This window comes from Periophthalmus magnuspinnatus, chromosome 11 (assembly GCF_009829125.3).
Source record: "Periophthalmus magnuspinnatus isolate fPerMag1 chromosome 11, fPerMag1.2.pri, whole genome shotgun sequence".
NCBI classification, from domain to species: Eukaryota; Metazoa; Chordata; class Actinopteri; order Gobiiformes; family Gobiidae; genus Periophthalmus; species Periophthalmus magnuspinnatus.
This window is the reverse complement of record NC_047136.2, coordinates 4,493,772-4,516,661: the sequence shown is the minus strand read 5'-3', so window position 1 is coordinate 4,516,661 and position 22,890 is coordinate 4,493,772.

Below are 22,890 nucleotides of genomic sequence, written 5' to 3'. Positions count from 1 at the left end.
TTAACTGAATTGAAAAGTAAAGTATTTTTATCGAGCTGAGGGTTTATTTTTGAGCAAACAAAATATACAAAGAAAAACATGTAGGATGAAACTATCAATTCTTTTGTTTCTGTAAGACTTCTCAATCTGCGTGAAATACTTTTACTTTTTAAGCAGCATTTTTAAACTTTAATACTTTTACTCAAATAAAAGAATCACATGAAAAATGTACTTTGCTCTGGACAAAACTGTGTACTTGCACCACTGCTAAAATGTAGTCGACAAAATCAAAATAATACTTTTGTCAACTGAAACTAGAATAAGTACTACAACTAAAACTACAACTACGAGTTAATTATCAAAAATAAAAGATAAAAAGTACATTTTATTTTCTTTCTTACTTTGCACTTTAGGCCAAACGATATCTTGGATCATTTTATTTTTGTTTTCCAGATCAGAGGGTACTTTTGAGAAAACTTTAAACTATTTTGCTGTAATTATCCATTCAAAAGTACATTTAGAATCACTGCATTTTTGCCTTTTAGCGAGTCTGACTCAAACGCCCCAACGAACGTTACAAACAACAATCTGCATTAGCATAATTTAGCTGCGCAGACGAGTCAGATGAAAACAGTGTGTGCGATGTGCTAATAGATGTGAGCTCTAATAATAAACACAGTGACTCACTCTGAAAAGGTCTCGAGTTCTGCTGAGTAAGATCTGAGCAAAAACAACTTTTAGCGCCTATAGCAATTAAACTGAAGAAGTCAAGTCAGACGTGTTTCTGTTTCTGCAGCAGCTCTGGGGGAAGGACTTTGTAACTGCAACATGTAAAATGTGACACTGCTGTTTTGAAACGGAGATTATGACTGGCTTGTATGTGCTTTTTTTTTATAATAATAATAAAATAATGAAATTTTAATTGCACTTTTGTGTGTGGATGCAAAACAACTGTCTCCAGCTAAACTCAAACATAAAGTGTCAGCAAAGACGATGACTTCAGTCTTGTCTATGTGGACCAGTCACCTCCAGTCTCTCGAAAACCTTCAAATCAGGCTAAACATCTAAGGGTAATAATGGACTAAGACTTTGAACTTTAACAGCCACATCAAATCAATAACATCTGCAACTTTTTACCATCTAAAAACAAAGATAAACAAATATATACTGTCAAAACTAGACTTACAGAGACTTATCCATGTGTTTGTCTCCAGTAGATTAGACGACTGTAACGTCCTCTCACTATAAGACACTGCAGAACATCCAGAACACTGCTGCTCAGGACTGAACCAGGAAGTACTTCACACATGTGTCCTGTGGCTCAGGTCTCTGGCTCCTGTGGCTCAGAGACTTTAAAGCAGCTCAGTGTGAACAAGTCTCTCCATGGACCAGCACCAAAGAACATCTCCCACATGAGCCACATGAACCATCAACACTCTGAGGACTGAACCAGGACTGAACCAGGACTGAACCAGGACTGAACCAGGACTGAACCAGGACTGAACCAGGACTGAACCAGGACTGAACCAGGACTGAACCAGGGCTAAACCAGGGCTAAACCAGGGCTAAACCAGGACTAAACATGGACTAAACCTGGACTAAACCTGGACTAAACAGGGACTGAACCCGAGACTAAAACCAGGACTACATCACGACTAAACCGGGACTAAAATTTGACTTAGGACTAAAGGACGACTAAAGCAACACTAAACCAGGACTAAACTAAGGCCGGGGCTAAACCGGGACTAAACAGGGACTAAACAGAGGAGACTGATGGACAATAGTCTACAGTCCCTTAGCCGATCAGGACACAGAACACAATGCACGTTCATACTCTGTAAAAAAAAAAGCATGTAAAACTGCACTAAAAAAATCTGCGAAACAGTGAGACCACGAAGGGTCAACTGCCATATAGCGAAGGACAAACGTACAACCCAAATGACGATGGCAACACCCCATTTTCATGTTTTATTATCATTGGTTGAAGGTCATCAATGCCCATATACGTCTTTACAACATTGTTCCATCACTGACCCCTTGCAGTTGTCAGGACTATTCTCCCATAAAGACTAAAAACCCTCAAGTAATCTCTACTTTAGAAATCCAAATGTCACCCTTGGCATACTGACCTTTACAAAAACCTAATCCAAATCTAACAAAAATTCTAATCAAAACCTGCATCCATTCTTTTCGGACGATGAAATTATATTTGACTTGGAATGAAAACAGAATTTGGTTTCGTTCCCAGCGCTAGCTCTTAAGAAACCTGGCTCCCCGTTGCTCCGCCGGCCCAGTGAACATATTCCAATTAACCTGGAGGCCAACGTGCGCCTCGAATTAGCAGCATTTACTCAAAGCTGAAATTTGCCCGGGTCTGATTCCGCTCGTTAGCTGCCCCTCCTTCGGTTTAACACTCGCTAATCACAGAAATCAGCCTCCGTGGCATTTAACTGGAGAGAGAGATCCTGTTGTTTTGCATCACCCATAATATAGCGTAGAGTCCTCGGGCGAAGAGGCGGTGTTTGTGTTTGAGTGTGACTTTTGCGCGGCTGCTCTATCCCCCCCGCTGCGACACGAAAGCAGGTTAAGTACAAGCGCAAGGGACAAACTAGAATACGAGCGAACAGTGGAGTGTCACAGCGGGCTGCGCGGCGTAATGATACAGTAGAGTTTGAAGAAAGATTAAAAAGACTGTGCAAAAATACGCTCGTGATTGATGTGATGTTGTGAATATTGTCCCTGTTTAGACCAAATTCTGACTTCAATCCAGAGTTTTCAGTTTTTCAGCGAGTTAACCTAAACCCTGAGTCAATCGCCATCGTTTCCTCCAAATATGAGTTTAATTTCTGACTCAGACAGGGCCAGTTTCCTGAAAACAGACTTTGTTCAACCTGTTTCGTGAAATAGGTCCATTGTATCCTTAATATTTACGATTAAACTAACACAAATGTAGATCACAATGGCTTTATAACACAAAAAAGCTCTGTCTTCCTGTTTAAACTGAGTGAAATTTTACCAAAGCAACCAGCAGACTTACATTTGTGCTTTGATTACGGCTACATGTGTGACCCGGAGTCTTTTTGAAGAATGGTCAATCAGTGCAGAGGAGCGGGCGAAGACGGGTCGCTGAAAACAAACATCGTCTTGAATGCAACACAGGATTACTCAAACATGCTTGGATTTAACTAAATGCAACTTGGAGTAAGCTTTTAAGGGCTCAAAGTAGATTTCACAAAACACACGGACAAAATTGTTATCCGTCGGTTAATAAAAGAAAAACTCGGTCACAGAAATAAGTGGAATCTGACAAAAGTAATAATAAATAAAAATTCTATAAAATTTAACGAATGAAAGTCAGATAATGCTTTTCAACCATGCTTCAACAGAATTATTTAAAAAAAGAAACTCATGAAACAGGCTTGGACAAAAATGATGGTTCCCTTAACTTAACCTTTTGAGGCGATCACTGCAATCAAACGATTCCTGAAACTGTCAGTGAGACTTGTGCACCTTTCAGCAGATATTTTGGGCTCTAGTTGTCTCAGGTTTGAAGGGTGCCTTTTCCAGACGCCATGTTTCAGCTCCTTCTAGAGATGCTCAATAGGATTTATGTCAGGGCTCATAGAAGGCCACTTTAGAATAGTCCAATGTTTTCCTCTTAGCTTCTTGTGTGTTTTTAGCTGTGTGTTTTGGGTCATTGTCCTGTTGTACGACCCGTGACCTGCGACTGAGACCAAGTTTTCTGACACTGGCCAGGACTTTTCTCTCTAGAATCTCTTGATAGTCTGGAGATTTCATTGTCCCCTGCACAGATTCAAGACGCCCTGTGTGTCTTGATAGAATTTGTATTATTACTTTTGTCAGATTCAAGTTATTTTTGTGACCATTGTGAGTTTTTCTTTCATTAACTTGTCCACATGTGTAAATCGTCCGCTCTGACTCTGAGCCTTACAGTTCAAAGTTTGAGCAGGTGTGAGAGAGCGTCTATGCCCCTTTATCTTCGTCTAATGGTTCATAATGACCAATAGTAAGAGCGAGATTTCATGCTGGATTTAACCGGTTAAAACACAAGATAAACTAAATGTCCTCTGCTCAAGCCTCATAAAGAACCATCTTGTTTTTAATTAACCCAAATTGTCTAATGATCCCATTATTATCAGCTGACAGACTTATCCAATTTAAGATAATCCATGTAAATTGTTTTGATCTTGTGTTCAGACGGTCCCAGATGAATCATTATGAACGTTTGTAAACCAGTTGTGTTACTCCCTTATTAGTCATAAACTGAATGTTATCATTTCTTAGTGTGTGTATGCAGTATATGTGTGTGTATATCCACAAGTTTTAGGCTAAGTTACTACAAAAATAATATAGAGGAATTAATAAAAAATAAATTAAAAATGCATAGTTTCTTCATGATCACCTAAATGTCAATTATTTCCCACAGAATACATTTTGTTTGTGGTTCCTTTGACAGCTCTTTGGTCTTGGTCATAGTGGAGTTTGGAGTCTGACCACAGTTTGTGGACAAGTGTCTTTTATACTGATAAGTTCAAACAGGTGCCATTAATACAAACGAGTGCAGACAACGGAGCCTCTTAAAGAAGAAGTTACAGGTCTGTGAGAGACACAAATCTTGATTGTTTGTACATAACTAAATACTTATTTTACCAAGGAATTTACCAATTCATAAAAAATCCTACAATGTGATTTCCTGGATTCTTTCTGTCCATTCTGTCTCTCATAGTTGAAATGAAACTATCATTGCACAACTGAATAAATACTTTTTTGCCCCACTGTATGTGTGTGTATTATATTTTTTTCTGTGTATTTTCCACAAAAATGCAGTGAACCCTTTTACAGATCAGATCTTCTAGAACAGGTCAGACATGACGTCACGATGTGACTGGAACGTGGTCAGTGAAGTGTCCGGCTCCTCTCAGGCTCATTTCGAGAGTTGAACTGAACCGTGTGTGTGCATTTATACAGTCTGTGGTCTGATCTTGACTTTTTGTGTTTTTGTCTTGTCACTGCGTCTTGTCAGACAAAACAAACAAGTATTATGGACGTCACTGCAGCAACAAAGGTTGCGCCAATTAAGGTAGATAAAGTTGCAGTCACTTTTGTGTGTGTGTGGGCGGGGTGTGTGTTTGTGTGTGGGGGGGGGGGGTGCATGTGTGTGTGTGTACGTGTGTGTGGGTGTGTGTGTGCATGTGTGCGTGTGTGCGCCAATCTGTGCATTTGAAACGTAACATTTTGAAATGTTAAATTCTATGTACTGTAGTTGTCTAATTGTATTTCTTTTTGGCAATGTTTAGGAGCTGTTTGGGACAGTATTATATAACTCTGCCCTGCAGTCCTGTTGGCACGTGCCCGATTATGAAACCGATTTAAGTACCACTTTATTTATTTTTATAAATGTCTGAGAATATAATTGTAACATGGTTTGTTTTTCTTTTTGTGACTCAGATGGCTCTGGTCGTGCAGCTGTTTCGGTTGAAGAGGATGGGCCAGATGTCCCGAGCCGTCACCACGGGGCACATGGTCCGTGCACTGTTGGAGCGGCAGAAGTTCAGCCGTGTGCGGTGAGTTAAACTGTTTACCAGTGTAATATTTAACATGTTAACACCAGGGCAACAGTAAACCAGAGGCGACCTCCATTTTAGAGACAGAGGGACCAGGAAGTCATGTGACTGCGGACACGTTAAATTCAGGTTTGATTTTAAAATGGGATGTTAAGTAATACTTTTAATGCATCATATAAATTATTCTTTAAACACATTTATTTTTCACACATCTCATTAAATGCTGTTTTTAAACTTTAATTGTACACATCTCTTTGTGCATGCTGTAGCAGTAAATATACAGGCACTCCAGCAGGTGGTGAAAGCAGCAAAATCAATCAGATCAATCATCTTCACTCGCTGTCTGAGAAGAATGCACAACATCCTGCGGGACCACATCACCCTGCGCACCATCTTTTTCACCTGCTGCCCTCAGGGAGAAGGTACAGGTCCATACGGGCCAGAACATCCAGACGGGCCAACAGTCTGTACCCACAGGCTGTGAGGCTCCTGAACTCTGCCCCTCTCCCGTCTCGGCCCCTCTCGGCCCCCCTCTCATGGACAAAAACCACATCCAACTCTCAATAACACTGAACTGGTTGCATTGTTGCATTTTGTCATCATTCTCAGGTCCCTGTCTGCATGTCCCTGTTTTGTGCACCTCACTGACACCATCATGCTGCTACAAGACTGTCTCATGTTGTACTGAAGCCACACTGGGTCAATGTTTACACTTGGGTTTAAGGGGTATTTATTATTTATGGGTTTGCCCTTCATGGGATGCTCCAAACGCAATTTCGTTCTGTGACAATGACTACAAATAAATTGAATTGAATATACTTCAGCATTTGGAGCGCAGTAATGTACTTTGGTCTAATTATTGATTTTGTACCATTTTCCTCCACTGCTCCCACAGTTGAAAGTTGTTGTTGTGTCCTTGAGCAAGACACTTAACCCACCTCGCCCCCGTGTCCGCGTACCCGAGTGGCTCCTTTAATCTAAAACGCTTTGAATGCCTTGGAGGTGGCAAAGCGCTCCATGAAAATGTGACTTTTTGCTTCTGTATTTCCTTAAACTAATTGTTACAACCACAAGTTAATGGAGCTGTTCCCATTTATTACCGTCTCACAAAACATAAAAACACAAAGCTAGTTCATTTTAGACTACGGACTGTGCTCATTTCTCACTTTTATAATGCGTTTCTGGCATCCTAATTATTCATCGCGAGTTCCTTGTTTCGCAGCGTTTAGGGGCCAGGCAGAGCTTTATTATCAGCCCAGACTTAAATAAAAATGGAACAAATTGACAAGTACATTTCTGTAAACATGACATAATGCTTTTTCCTGGTACATTTTCATTTGCAATTATTTAAAAAGTCAAGAGTCCGACAATGTGGGCGGGGAAAGATGGACAGGAATTATCTGAGCAGTCGAGCTTTGAATGTAGGACAATATAGGAACTCAGTTGGTAGAGCGTTTGTCCAATGTTCCAAAGGTCTTGACATAATTTTTGGAGCGGTCAGACCCACGAGTTGCGATTCCAGCTCCAACACACGAATGCCGTCATCGTGCGCTTGGGCAGGACACTGTGGACAATATACAAATGCTTACTTTCTTACAAAAAGGTGCAAAAAGTTGTGTTTCCCATGCAGCAGTCGTCATATATCACACTAAGGGACGATAACAGCCATGTTCTAGTCATTTTCTGTTTGGTTATCTGTCGCCCTTTTCTCATTTCAATGGGAGTTATAGAATGAGGGTTACACAATACTCTGGGGAGGGATATAAAACACTCACTTTGTTCGATTTTGCTTTAAATTTCTTATCTATAGAATGTTTAACTTACTCTTCTAGTATAAAAACCCTGGTACAATTTTTGAGAGCTTGGACTCTCCCGGAGCTTGGACTCTCCCGGAGCTCGGACTCTCCCGCCGCTCGGACTCTCCCGCCGCTCGGACTCTCCCGCCGCTCGGACTCTCCCGCCGCTCGGACTCTCCCGCCGCTCGGACTCTCCCGCCGCTCGGACTCTCCCGCCGCTCGGACTCTCCCGCCGCTCGGACTCTCCCGCCGCCTGGACTCCTTCAGACATCACTACTCACTCGACTCTGCTTTGAATTTTGCCGGACACTGCCTTTAACCCGACTATATTTCTGTAACCAACAATAAAAATCTACAAAACAATCCCCAAAACACCAAATTAAACCAGGTTTTTTACTTGGTTTTTGCATCATTTTCCTCGCACCATCCAAAGACCAGGGCAGTTTTGACAGTAGCTCAGTTAGTTGATTGATTGTCTAGTGATCTGAAGGTTGGCAGTTCGAATCTCACTCTCAGAAAACAGTGGTTGAGCGTTTAGATCCACAGACTCACACATCTCCCATAGTTGAATGTTTGCTGTGTCCTTGGGCAAGACACTTCACCCGCTTCACCCCCAGTGTCTGAATAGGTGAGCAGTTCCTTCATGTAAAGTGCTTTGAAGGAGGAAAAGCGCTATTCAGAAATATGTTTACAGGATTAGTCAGAAGATGCACGACGACTCAAATCAAACACAATTCTGATGATTATGAGGAGGGACCCGGGTTAAAAGGTTAAAAGCTCATTAAAGTAGATTTAGCTGCTTACGTCTCCTGTACGACTTTAAAAAGATGCTCGATCGGCTCTGAATAAACGCCTTGAAAAACACTACTCATCTGAAAAGACGTGAAAATATCGCTTTTTACCACCTTTATTGCAAAACTCCCCAAGGACGCTCCTTCTTTGCGAATGTGTCGTGATGAAGTGGCCAAGTCTAGAGGTACAATTCAAATGAAATCAAGTCTCTTCCAATGAGCCACCCGGGAATACAGGCTACTGGGAACGAGGCATCGGAGTTACAACGGCAATATATCTAAACTAAACAGAAGACGCTCTCGCAGTCGCTCCATCATCCCTCTGTTTGATAAATCGCTACAGTAGCACGCACTCACTCCTCTATATGAAGATAGACAAAGTGAAGAAGACACATAGGGGACGCAAGTTCATGCTAGGATGAGTAATGGGACTACCTGAATGGGGTCAATGTGTTTTTTAAAGCTAAACGTACCTGCCATTAGCCAACGCCGGAGGGTCCCTTAGAGCCCACTGCACACTATTAACCCACACAGAGGCCAGAGCGGTGGGAATGTGCAGAATATAGGCCTGGATGCCTGGAGGGATTCTCGATACGGAGGGTACAGAGGGGCCAAAGCGCACTCCCCTCCAGTGTGGCCCATGGGGGATGGAGCAGAGAGGAAGATGGTGGATGAGAAGAGGCTTATGACATAACTTAATACATTCCCATTTGAGTTTTGTATGGTTTCATTTATATATACAGTACCAGTCAAATGTTTGGACACTCCTGGCTCTTTCTTCACTACATAATTTCTTCTATCTTGATCTTCATATATTTGATGTCTTCCATATGTACCGTAAATTTCAGATTATTGAGCGCACCTGAATATAATACAAGCAAAACTTTGAAAGAAAATGCATTTTATACATATATAAACCGCACCTGAATATAAGCTGCAGGTTTTTATGTTTTACCATGAGATATTTACACAGAAAGACAGTACATGGAGTTTTTTTTGGGTTTTTTTTTTAATCTAAGATGTGCTTTTTTTCAAACTGTCCCTGAAAATCGACAGTACGGCACCAACATGCCATCAACACAGAATTAAGACGCACCCCCCCTTTGCGTTTACTGCGAGAAAGTGCCCCCCAGTGGCCATTAGTTAGCCAGTAAAAATCTATAAATTACCCTTGTTTATGGCGCAGTGTTCAAAGCGCGGGGAAAAAAGTAGCGGCTTATAGTTCGAGATTTACGGTATAAAAGGTCGAATGTCTTAAACAAAGGAAACCAAAAAAAAAACAGAGGGTGTGTCCAAACTTTTGACCGGCAGTGTGTATATTACATTTGTGCTCAAAAGTCTTTAAAGCCAACTATTTTTAACCATGTGCCATCAAGATTTTTGGGTTTTGTAGCTCTATACCTACTGTTGAAATGGTCGTTTTGCTTCATAGACCTAAATTTAAACGTTTGTGTAAGTACTAACATTAATATCAATCAATCAACATTTATTTATAGAGCCCTTTACAACACTCAAGGCGACCAAAGTGCTTTTCAGTGAAATTAAACTAAGAGCAAGTTAAAATCAGACTAAAACAGTAAAATAGGAGAATAAAATACAATAAAATACATTAATACAACATAATATAAATGATGTGTCACAACATTATTAGGAGTTGAAAGCAAGTCTGAATAAATACAATGATATCTCTTAATTATCACACTGGGAGAAGGCCCCGGGGAAGAGCCAGGACACACTGGAGGGACTTTGTCGCTCGTCTGGCCTGGGAACGCCTTGGGGTCCCACCGGAGGAGCTGGAGGAAGTGTCTGGGGTGAGGGACGTCTGAGAGTCCCTGTTTAGACTGGAGCCCCCGTGACCCGGCACCAGATAAGTGGAAGAAAACGGATGGAAGGATATGTCTTAAATAATAAATGTCTTAAAAAAAAGTAAAAAGTCTTGAAAATGTGGTCTATAACTGGCAGCTGAAACCTATGAATAGACACGTTTTATGCCAAACTGTTGAGTTTTCCAGACAAATAACATCTAACAATCTTAATGAGACGAGATGTAGGACCATAAGAAAAGTTAGTGTGACTTTAATGAACTTGAATTTACCATAGAACAGATTAAAGCATTTATATCATGCACATGTGTTTGCTCAGCCCACACAGAGCGCAGTGTGTCAGACGCAGCTGTCAGCTCTGCAGTGTGTGTGTGTGTCTGATGTATGAGCTCATCCATAACCTCCGCACACACACACCAGCCCCTCTGTCACTTCCCATCACCAGTCGGATCACTTTTCTTCAGCGCAATTTCCAAATGTTCTCCATTTTTGTCATTGTTTATGTTGAAGGGTTGATTGATAACAGATAAATATTAGTTCTCAGCTTTCATCATGTCTGTTGTGCACATGGGTTAGACAGAGACACAAATACAGCACACGAGTCACAATATTAAATGTGGGACTGGCTTTGAGTGCTACACAGAATGGCATAATAAATGTATTTCTGGTAAAACTAAATTTTTAAAAATCTATTCTTAATGTTAGTGGGCTTTTCTCACTAGATTTGATGGATAAATTTAATGCCAAAATTGTTAAACATTCCCAATAACAGCCACATTGAGCCAGGGCAATGGACCCTCCTCCAGAAAAGTCCCACACTGTCCCATCTTTAATTACAAAAGTAACTAGCAACATTTGAAAATTAGCAAATGGTCCAAACTAATATGTGAAGAAAGTGTAAGAATGTTCGTTTCCATGTGAAGCAGGTGGTCACTGCATGATAAAAGTACTGAATACTAAAACTATTAAATGGAAACAGGGCAGGTATTGTACTATTAGCCCAAAAGTCACTGACACTTTTAAATCTTCAATAGCTCCAATAATTTGTAAGTTTATATTCACCAAATTTTGGCAGTAGGTAAATTGAACTTTCCGAGATTTTTGGAAATATATACGGTTATAATTTTTCACTTACACTTGAATTTATCACTACTTAAACTAGGGGAAGTCCACCTGATTCAACACACTTTGCGTCACATTTAAAAGCATTTCCGGGTTTATGTCTCTTATTAGATCCTCGATATTACGTTTTAAGTCGTTTATTATCTGAGGTTTATTCACAAACACCTTTTCTTTAAGATTGCCCCACAGGAAGAAATCGGGACTCGTCAGGTCTGTGGAGATACTGCCCCCTGTCTTTGAAAACCACTTATTATTCCTTTAATGGCATTTACGCTCGGGGCATCTCTGATATTAAAATGTCGATTTAACACCTCTGGGTTTGTGAATTTGACCCATGTGACTCAAAGTACCACTGTAAAATGAGGGTTCATTCCTCGGTGCTGGATTTACTCAGATTAATGTCGAAAGGGTCGTTCTAAATGCTCTGAAAAAATAAAATAAAAATATTTAAAAACAAAAGAGTTAAGGATTTTTTTGTACCATGCTTGATGTTACTGGCAAACCTTTGAAAAATGGTCTGTGCAGCCATTTTCGTTGGTCATATTTCTGCAAATTTACACAATCTACACTGCGTCCGACATCATAATATCTTTTTACGCAATCTGAGGTTTAAAAAAAAAAGTGTATACTCCCATCTTTCCATCGTAACACTCCCTAATCCCATATTCCTCTGCGCAGTGGCTGTAGAGCTGCTGCAGACAGTGACGCCTGAGCACACTTTAGGATGACAGAGGTGAGACAGACAAAATGGTGAATGGAGTGTTTATTTTAGGAAAAGCAGAGCCAGGAGAAGTCAGTCTGTGTGAAGTGAGGTGCAGCCCGGGGAATACGACGAGACACTGCTGACAGAGACGGCTCCGCTGATTAAAATGACTTCAAATAAGTCAAAGTCCTCACAGGCTCAAGCTGCTAATATTCTGTTTGTGAAATGACATTCAAATGCGCCCTGTTCGGAAATCTCGTCTTGTGTCGTTCTCGAGGACCCAATCTTGTGTCTCATCTGGGTTTATGGGAATTGTGTCTCGTTCCTCCCCTCGTAGTATTACATCTACCAAAAACATTGCAATATATTTGTGTGGCTAATGTGTCTGTACAGAACTCAAGAACTGATTAAAATGACTCGCTACAAAAAGAAACATCACAATCTGCATAAGGACAGAAACATTTACTGACACTACACTGGTCCCTCGTTTATCGCGGGGGTTTTGTTCAAAAAAAAAAAAAAAAACCCGGCTTGCATAATGTTTTGAGCGAGACAAACAAAGACCAAAGTGTAATGGCCCGACGAGTGGGTCAAAGGATCTGCAAAAATACTTATGTTTGGGTTTGTCGGTGCTGCATGAAAAACCGAAATGAGTTTGAACTCGCGCCAATCTAACACTTTATGATGGATTTTAATAGTCGCATCGTTAGGTTTATTGGGAATGAGTCAGACTTGGTGACGACTGAACTCCCTAAACCCTTAAAAAGTCGATCAGTCTTAGTAAACTGTTTGTGTACTCAGCAAATATGTCCTCTCCTCCTGCAGTTGGTCCGGTCTAGGTTCAGCAGAATGAGGTCAGCTGACACCTGAATATACTGAATGACCAGGTTATTCCATCAATGGATTTTCTTCCCTGATGACACGGGGCATATTCCAAGATGACAATACCAGGACTCATCAGGCTCAAATTGTGACAGAGTGGATCAGGAGCATGAGACGTCATTTTCACACATGGATTGTCCAACACAGAGTCCAGACCTTAACCTCATTGAGAATCTTTGGGATGTGCTGGAGAAGCTTTGTGCAGCGTCAGACTCGACCATCATCAATGCAACATCTGGGTGAAAAATTAATGCAACACTGGATGGAAATGAATCTTGTGACGTTGCAGAAGCGAAATCGAAACAATGACACAGCGAATGTGCGACGTAATCAAAGCTAAAGGCGGAACAACGGAATATTAGCGTGTGTGACCTTTTATTTTGCCAGGTAGTGTATGTTTTTGTCTGTAAAACCCCTCACCACACACTTTATACATTTTTCTCACACAGGCGTTAACATTTTCTCACATTTCTCTCTCGTTTAAACTCTCTCAAAGTTCAAACCTTCGTAGGCGTCTTTGTCGGTGCAGAACGTTTCATCGACATTGTGGGTTTTGTCGGGGAGAAAACAAATTGCAAACGTACAGCACTTCAGAGTCACACTGAGATCCAACGTTTATGTAAATTTGTCTGAACACATTCTGTACTGTACAGGAGACACGGCACAGAGGAGACTGATGGACAATGGTCTACAGTCCAACAGCCAATCAGGACAAAGAACACAATGCACATTCATACACTGAATAAAGTATGTCAAAAATCCACGAAACAGCGAAACCGCGAAAGCTGAACCACGATATATTGACGTACAACTATATACATTTTCAGGCTTGTTCCGTCCATTTGAAAAACAATAACACACTTTCCCAAAGACCGAAGCAATAAAATATATAAACACTGAAATCAAACATCTTCCTTGTTCCCCTCGTTCCTTTTTCCTCCAATCACCATCCCACCATTTTTCTTTTTACCATTTTATATAGAATTCACTTTGGCTTCTGCCCCTGATCTATTTCATTTTTATTTTCTCTTTCAGTGGCTGTAAGCAAAACATATTTTAACCAAACAGCACAGACCAACCTACATTCTACAAAATCCATTCCAAAAGAAGAAGTAGTAGTGGCTTAAAAAGACTCTTCCCTTACGGCGGCGCTCCTGAAAGTATTCCAACCTCCATTGTCAGACTTTGAGGCCGGTTTGAAATAGTGTGTAACCTATTACCTCATGTGGCTAGTCCCTCTTCCCTTGCAGCGCACGGAGCAGTCATCACCACACTCCCTTTTATGGCTGTCCATCCTGTCCGCTGGAATTACATATCACATCTATTCTACCTTTGTTCGTGCGTACCAGCGCCAGCAGCTCCGCACGGCTGACACGGGCATAAATCAAAGAGCGGTTAACTCTTCAGATTAGGCTTGGGCGGATACAAGTCATCAGCGCAGTCCTGAACGTTCACCTTAACACCGCGAGCACATGCAAAAGCCGTCGCGCGGGGCCTGGCAGCGGCGCATAAGCGTGTTTTATACGGCGGGTTTATGGCCGGACATGTGTGCATCAATCAAACGGGACGGGAACATGCCCTTCAAACTGTAAAGAGGCTGGAACGGGCGCCGATCAAGACATGGTTCACTGTCAGTGTACATTTACATGCAGAATGGACTGGCGGGGAGTACCGAGCGCACACGGGGAGCAGCAGAAGTGTGGCCACGCTCAGGGTTATACGGCGGAACCAAATTGTTCTAGATTAAATATGAGCCAGAGTCTCTCGTCGTACTCGGGTGTATGTAGTGTCGGTTTGGACCTACTCCAACCAAAGACTAATATTTGAAATAAGTCCTTTTTTTTTTTTTAAATGGAGCGACTAGGTTAGCAAAAGAGCTGAGACTTTCCACATACATTTACACATGGTTTGGCGTTGTCTGGTCTGCTTTTATTTAGACAGGGACAGTGCACGACTTTACTTTGACCTTAAAAAAACAGTAAAGATGTTTGGTGCCAGGTTGTAGCAAAAATACTAATTTCCACGTCTAGTCCCAGGACAGACTGATGTTAAGTCAGAGTAACAGTTTGGTGCAGGTCAGGGGTGTCCAAACTTCTCATTAACGGTCACATAAAAACACAAACAAAGCTAAAGGTCGACTGAGGGCCATAGACTGGTCGCGAATACAGCGAATACTTCAAATCTGCGTTATCGTTACAAGTTAGACTGAACCACTAGACATTTATTCACGCTTACATCCTCAACGGGACACATTAAATATTTGATATGGGCTCGTTAAAGTAGATTTTCAGAAAAGCGCAGTAAAAAAGTACCGTTTAAGAAATATGGGCCAATCACCTGGAAGCTTAAGGGCCAAGAAAAATTGGTATGAGGGCCGCATTTCGCCCCCGGGCCACAGTTTGGGCGTGCCTGGTGTAGGTGGATGAAAGACCTGTAAATATATGGTACATACGTCTAATACGACACAACTCGACCCTAAAAATATGACATTTCTAAAAACATTCAGTCAGTTTATTCATACACAATCAGTCAATTTCAGATATACAAATACTTTCTTTCACACATTCACTAATCGGTGCAAACTTACTTGGATATTAGCCATTTCTTTGTCACATGTGCAAACTTTTGAAAACTTGTGCATGTTATAATCTCATTTGGCTTCAACTATTCCACTGACTCGTAGCAACGATAGAAAGAAAAAGACGATTTAGCGAAAGACGTCGTACATTTTGGACTGCTGCACTGTCCTCTAGAGGGCGCACTAGTGACTCCTGTTGTTTTTTCTGAGCTCAGTGAGACAAACCTTAAGCGAGGACTAGCAATACCATGAATTATTTTAAATAGTAAACAGATGTTCGCGTACATTAGCTGATTATCGAAGAAAAACATATGACCGTCGTGATATGTCTGGGTTTTAAGGCTGTTTTGCAGTACAGAAAACGTGACATACGCACAAAAAGGCACTGAAATTCATAATGTGTAACTCTTTATTATTGCATTATCAGTGTGTTGTAATGACGATGTATTAATTAATTAAACTTTCAATCTGTCCAAGGAAGTGGAAGTTAATGAGGGTTTCCAAAAAGAAGGAAATATTAATGTGAAATCTACACATTTGATATTAATGTTTTAAAACACCTGGGGGGTTTTACATTGAATACTATGAGCCATCTCTCTGCTCTTTAACTGCTTGAGCCGAGTGAAAAAATTGAAGGAAAACTATTTTTTATTGGATTATTCCTTGGTGAGAACAGAGCGTGTTAGTAAGTGCGTCGGGTCAGACACAGTAACACAGAGATGCTCCAACCCTCCAGCCTTTTTTAAATCAAACTTGAGAAAAAAAAGTAAAATATTAATCATATTTTTAAAACTTTTAATTATCAATATTTTGCACTTGATTGATCTGATTTGTGTTTAATTTCTACAAAATGGACAGTTCGAGATCGATCTGTCCATCACTGCACAGATTATAAAAGGGACTAAACTATCACAGCCAAGATCTTGTCTCAAATGACTTTTTTCTGAGATTCAGGTGCTGTGTGATAATTATCCAATGCTTCCATAATAATACAACAGTTTCTTTATGTTCAGGTCAGACAGTGTTCAGTTTGTCCACAGGCTGATGCCTCCCAGACCTGAGCTGCACAGAACCTGAGAGAACAAGGGAACTATGTATGTAGATATGCATATATATAAAAAACTTCAAAAAAGCTTTTCACACACTGTATGAATTTTTCTGTTAAGCCAAATTATATAATGTCTTTTACACAAAAGGTACATCAGTCTGGTGCTTGTCGTACATTGAGCCTGAACCAAACACGGCCTTTCAAGCTGATTTGTTTATTTCAGATTTTGAAACAAATGGTCATTGGTCATTTTTGAACTAAATCAAACTTCCCTCACCTTAGATTTACAGTTTAGTGCTTCCACAATGTTTTTCAATCCCGTGTGATGTTTTTTCCTTTTCCTTGTAAGCAGCAAAGTGGACACTTTTTACTTTTATTCACTACATTTGAGAGCAAGTATCTTACTTTTCAGTCCTGTTAAAAAATGTAAAGTATTACAGTTTGAGACCTGCTGAAAAGGCTGAGGCTTTATTTTTAACACATTTGTAGTTTGTAGATTTGTCTTTGCTGAAATTCAATAGTTTCTGTTGAACAGAATTCAACAGAAATCAAAATAAATCCATTTGAAGCTTTATTAAACAGTAAATGGTCACATTTTTATAAAGCACTTCCACCTTCAAGGCTGAAAGCTCCTCACTTTAGGGAACCACACACATTCACTCACATTGTGTACACAGTGTACACAGACACTGGCAGTGAGGTGGGTTAAGTGTCTTGCCCAAGGACACATTGACAGTATTCATCTGCACTGCACTGTCCTTTTCAATGTTTGTTTTTATCTGAATGCTTTCAACTGTATGTTCATAAATGTAGATTTTAACTGTAAATTGTAAACTGTATTGTATTGTAAGGTGACCTTGAGTGCCCAGAAAGGCGCCCTATAAATAAAATGTATTATTATTATTATTATCTGTGGGAGCAGGAATCGCACCTCAGTGGATCTGACCAACCAACCATTGAGGTTTATGCCGAGAGCAGGATTTGAACTGCCAACTTTTGGATCAGTGAACAAACACTACAGATTGAGCTGCTGTCACGTTAGATCTCAAAATCTGCGCAAAATACTTTTACTTTTTTATACTTTCAGTACATGTTTAAACAGGTCCTCTTAAAACTTAGTAAAGTATATTTTTTTTCAGGTGATACTTAAAAATACTCAAAAGTAAAAGTAACTGAGTAATTCTCGCCTGACTGGTTAATCCACCTGTCAATCACCTCCTAAACTCTTCATAAAGTATTGGAGAAGTGTTCATTCTGGATCCTAACCTACACCTCCCAATAGACTTGGCGCATTGTTTTTGCAGCGTGTAAAAAAAAGTCAGCCGTAACAAGCCAAAAACAAACAGGGAAATAAATCAACATGGGCAAATCTCTTTCCGCTGTTGGTTATTTGCTTGTATCACATTGTCTCGTCTTTGCCCGGGCTCCGGTGTCATCTTGTGGGATTTCCATTGCACCGTAAGTGACAGAGCGCTTTGTTTTAGGCCACATTTCAAGGGCTACGGAAAAATAACATCCAGGGCGGACTTGCGAGCGAAGACACGTTTGCATAACTCAAAATTATCGCACAAGCCCCATCGAAAAATCTCGTTATTCCCGGCTCTTCTTATTCCCGTATTTCTCCCCTTTACCTGAAAGACACAAACAAGAAAACCAATAAAGTGCAAATGTCAGGGGCGGCGGCAACACATCATGAAATGTTATTAACCGGACTGGCCAATTTTCTTTGAGGTGACGGAGCTTCTACTTATTCACGCTGCAAGAAATGAGCTGCAGGGAGAGGCTCGTGGACAGTGATCAAACACCGGTTGAGTCCTGAGGGACCTTCAAACTCCGGTAACTTCGGGCGACGGTGGGTGTTACGTGAAAATAAATCACGTTCGGAGCAAAACGCGGTGGAGAGAAGTGTTGTAGCCAGCTTTGTAAAACTCATTACAAGCTGCACGAAGATGGTTTGGTCAGAAAATGTCAGGATTTGGTGTTTTTTTTGTGTGTTCTGTGACATCTTTTCCTGCCTTTTGGGTCTTTGCCTGGAGCTGGGCGGAGACTCTGGCACCACCCACTACACACCTGCAACAGATGAACACTCAAGCCTCCACCTCAGAAGTAGAAAAAGGTGCTGAGGATTGCTACAGAGGCTGCCAGATCGTCGTCATCCTCCAGTTTATTCGGTTTCTTGGACCCTTTGCGCACCTCAGCCTCCGACCCAGCTTCCTACAACCGGTTTGTACACCTCAGCCTCCGACCCAGCCTTCTACTACCCGCTCCGTCAACCCGCATTCACATTACTCGTCTTTGTAATAAACTCTTAAAGCTGTACCCCGAGTCTGTATCTTTGATCCTGCAGATATTACAACAGAAAAGGTCCGTGTGGTGAAGTTCTGTGGACTTTCATGAAGGCGTATGCTTTTTCCTGCCACTTGACATTAAACTACAACATAATAAGCTCACTCTTCTACATTATGTTCACTGTAAAACACAAAGATAATCCAAAACTACGTAATAGAAATGGGAATCCCTGGCCTTCGTAGTGGCATTGCGTCGTAGAATACACCAGATTTTCATTTACATTACATACGCAAAACAAGATTATCTAAAACCTGGCCGCACTAAAACAGAAATAGGAAAAAAGCTTTTGGTTATTTTGCGCCTAAAAAAAACAGGAACGCATTTCAAGGACGTGCAAAACTGGATACATTGGCGCCACTGCTGCATTTTAAAAACAGGAGCAGGTTTGATTATAAATGTTTATCACCAGATTATTCATGTTTTAAATGAACCTGTGCAGTTATTTGTTTTGTTTGTGTCGTTCTATATTTTAACAAGGCACTCATGAAAACAAAAAAAGTCTGGTACTCTTATTGGGCTTTTCCACTTTAAATAAAGATGAATGAAATGAAACAAGCATCAAAGTGACACACATGGGGTTAAAAATCTGCAGCCATTCAACAATAAAACATGAGTCTTCTGATAACTGCAACTACGTGCGTGATGAGGGTGGAGATCATTTTAATAGATGTTTCTTTTCATACCTGATAGTTTTGGCACTATTTTTCTACCAATGGAGGCAGGACGACAGTATCCCAGGTGTGTGAGAGTAAAAAAGCCCCCTCGTCCCGGTTTAAAGCCCCGTAGGTACGTTTTTTCCTTATTTTGATTGGCTCCTTAACCCAGCGATGATGTTCCTTTTTGGCTTTGTTTTTTGTCATTTCCTTCTCACATTCTGTCCCTTTTTACTCTGATTAGCTAATCCATCTGTCAATCACACCTAAGTTCTTCGTAAAGTATTGGAGAAGTGTGTATTCTGGATCCAAGGCAAGTATCTAAAACATCTAAACTTATACCTCCCAACAGACTCGGCGTATTGTTTTTGCAGACTGTAAATAAGTCGGTCGTAACAAGCCAAAAACAAACAGGGAAATAACTCAATATCTGCAAATCTCACACCTGGGATACTGTCCTGAAGAAGACGGGCTGCAGATGGCGCCGTCGTCCTGCCTCCGTCGATAGGGAAACAACGGCAAAACCTGTTTAAGTCAGCGGACCGGACACGTCGCAGCAACATCACGTGACCACTCTGAGGCGCTAGTGAGGAGTCCAAACTGTCAGGTATGAAAACAAACTAAATCTTGGTCTGAAAAAATATTAAAATAAATTATCAGAAGACCAGATGAACCGATACTGTATAAAAAAGTGGACCCACAGCGCTCCAGTCAAACGAAGCTAATCGAGGCTAGCAGTTGTAGTGACGAATTTAGCACCGAGTTACATATTTGGAATCCTGACCGCGAGTATCATAGCAACCAAAGAGCCAATCCGGAGCGAGGATGTAGCAGGTAACGCCCCTTCGCGCGTCCTCCACTGGTTTAGCAGGGAGCGGGCGCTTAGCAACACTCAATCAAACCTGTTGCTAACGCTAGCGGAAGCAACTTCAGGGAGAGAAGGCACTTGATTTGTCTGTTGTTAATGTTCATATTTTGATTTGCGAACAAAACAGTGAAATAAAAACACTAGGATCACGTAGAGCGGGTTAATACGAACATTTAAAACCAAAATGACGAGTCTGACAGCAGCAGGTACAGCGAGAGGACACAGTTTGCCAATAGAAAGTGAATTGGAGCCAGAAGCGCTACGTTAGCCATGTCCATTTATCACAGTTTAAACCTCATTGGTCCAGTCTCGTTATCTGTCAGTTGTTGCTACAGCTGCCTCGTCTTCGTTTAAAGATATAAACCGTTCTAAAAAAAAAAAAAAAAAAGGACTTGAAGCAGCACAGTGAGTCACGGCGCTCGCTCTGACGCTAAAGGCTAAGTAGCATATTTTACTGTCGGTAGCGGCGGCTTGAATCGCTGCGTGCGGAGCTTGAGGGGGTCTCATCGCTGTCGTGTGTGGAGCTGACGGAGGCTGACGGAGGCTGTATTTCACTGTTAAAGAGTCGGTGTCATGTCGGGCTGTCAGCGCAACTTTAAAGACGATCAGAAAGGACACGACGCAACCGGAAACAGACGTGTGGTCATCAGGAGGAGGTCGGGGACGTGGAGTTGCGTTTCGAGCTGTAATGATGCTAAATAAAATGTCCAGGCGTTAAATCAGAGCACGATGTTCCAGAACGACGCCAACGTGAACGGAAGAACAAGACGATTTAAAGACATGAGCATGACAACAGACATGAGCGTACGCCAAAGTCAAGTTTATACGTCGGCCACCTGCTCATCTCCATGGAAATAAATTGGTTTGACTTGAATGTTCCACAATTTAGTATTAAACATATATCCAGTGTCTTATCTTACCTTTTCTGTTGTTTTTTTTAAATGCAATGGAAAAAAAAAAAAAAAAAAAAAACTTATTTAGCAGAGTCTCTTCTTCACATCTGACCCGTAACATTGATTATTATCAATCTCCATGGAGACACTTAAATGACGTCAAGTGTAATGTCGTACTGTGGTACATTCCAGGCAAAGCAATAACATTAATATTAAAATAAGAACTAATGTTAGACTAAGATGTCTGTTTTAGGAATAAGACTTTGGAATGATCTCAGAGATGAATTTAAGTTAATTAAAAGTGTCTAAATAAAAAAACAAAAAAAAAACCTTTAAAACATTAATTCATTCATACATATACATTGGTGTAGGTTATTTGAGACAAGAAATCTGTGTTTAAGATGTGGATTTAAGTAAATAAAATGTGTTATGTAACTGTATTGTGGAGTTACATAAACATGTGACTTCAGCCCAGTCCTTTTTTGGTTGTAATTTATTCAATTCAATTCAATTCATCTTTATTTCGGACTCGTGGTCCATTCAAAAAACAGACAGACAGTAACAATACAAAACAATAAACATCTATGTTTTAAAAAGACAACCATACCAATGTCTCCACATTCTGGATTGGTAGTGAATTGCACTGCATCTTATGCTTGTGAGTGACAATATAATTTCATTTTCTGACTTGTTCAGTCTGCAGATAAACCTGTACATTAAAGTTCTCAGTACAGCTTGCAATGTATTCACTCGTGCAGTGACAAACATTTCAGTCGCACTGGTCCATCGTGGCCTCCTCAAGAGCACCCGCAACGCGTCATTATAAGCCACCTGCAGCCTCTGTAGACTGGATTTTTTGTACTGAGTCCAGAGGTGGGCAGTGTATAGTGGTGTGCAATATGATTTAAACAACATTAACTTTACATCATCAGAGCATGAACCGAACTTGAACAGAAGAGTATTAGCTTGTGCATACAACATCCTGCATTGTCTATAAATATCATCATCTGCCATGTCCGCAGTGATGATATGCCCAAGATATTTAATTTTAGCTGTAACATTCAATACAACAACATTAGACAGGCAAAAATCAGGATACCACATGTGTTTATCCTCTTTAGTCCTACAAATCATGATCATGCTCTTAGTTGCGTTATACTTGATGTCATACTCCACACCATAAGCTGAACAGATGTTGAGTAGCTGCTGTAACCCAGCGGTGCTCGGACTAAACACAACCAAGTCGTCTGCATACATTAAATGATTAAGGACAAGATTCCCAGCCACACATCCAGTTTTACATCTTTTGAGCTTTGTAGACAGTTCATCTAAATACAAGTTGAACAGAACTGGGGACAAGATTCCTCCTTGTCTAACCCCATTGGTGACTCTAAATGGGGCAGAAACCCTGTTTCCCCACTTAATCTGCACTGTCTGCTGTCCATACCAATAAATTAAAATACGCACAATATATTTGGGTACACCTTTCTGAATCAACTTCATAAATAATTTTCAGTGATTCACTCTGTCAAATGCCTTGGATGCATCTAAAAAACACATAAAAACTGATGAGTTCTGCCTCCTGTATTTGTCAATAATATCTTTTAGAGCATATATACACATGTCTGTGCCCAGCAGAGCCTTAAACCCAAACTGATTGTCTGTCTGTGGATTTAATACAGTGGGAGATCCTGTCAAGCAAGATTAATTCAATAATTTTTGAGACTATACTGGCCAGAGCTATAGGTCTGTAATTGTTAGAGCTGCCAACTTTTCCAGTCTTATCTTTAATGACAGGGACTAGCAGTACAGTTAACAAA